We start from the raw sequence: 847 nt of genomic DNA on the forward strand, positions 1-847 counted from the left end.
TAAATGCAGAGATGAGAATGGAAACATCACGGTGGAAAAAATCAAGATTCAGAACATTATAAGGGAATACTTCTCAAAACTTTATGCTAATAAGTTTGAGAACTTGACAGAAATGGACCTTTTCCTAGCAAATATTGACATGCCAAAACTAAACGAAGATAAGTTAAACTATCTTATCAGGCCCATATCAAGCATTGAAATAGAAACAGCAATAAGAGACCTCCCAGCTAAGAAAAGTCTAAGACCAGATGGTTTTACAACGGAATTTTACAAGGCCTTCAAAGCAGAGCTCACACAAATACTCCTCCAACTCCTCAATGAAATTGAACGAGAAAGTTCACTACCGAACACATTCTATGAAGCCATCATAACCGTCATCCCAAAAACAGGCAGGGACTCATCAAAGAAAGAGAACTATAGACCCATTTCTTTGATGAACATTGATGCTAAACTTCTCAATAAAATTTTGTCCAATTGACTTCAACAATTCATCCAAAAAATCATGCACCACGATCAAACAGGATTAATTTCGGGATGCAAAGCTGGTTCAACATACGCAAATCAACTAATATTACTCATCACATCAATTGGACCAAGAATAATAAACACATGGTTATCTCAATAGATGCAGAAAAAGCATTCGACAAGATCCAACACCCCTTTATGATGAAGGTTTTGGAAAAGTTAGGAATCCATGGAACATTCCTCAATACAATAAAGGCTGTATATGACAAACCTACAGCCAGCATTATAATCAGTTGTGAAAAATTAAAGCCATTTCCTCTTAACTCAGGAACAAGACAAGGATGTCCACTCTCTCCACTTCTCTTCAATCTAGTATTAGAAT

Source organism: Dipodomys spectabilis, unplaced genomic scaffold (assembly GCF_019054845.1).
Source record: "Dipodomys spectabilis isolate Male_0828 unplaced genomic scaffold, ASM1905484v1 ptg000421l, whole genome shotgun sequence".
NCBI lineage: Eukaryota > Metazoa > Chordata > Mammalia > Rodentia > Heteromyidae > Dipodomys > Dipodomys spectabilis.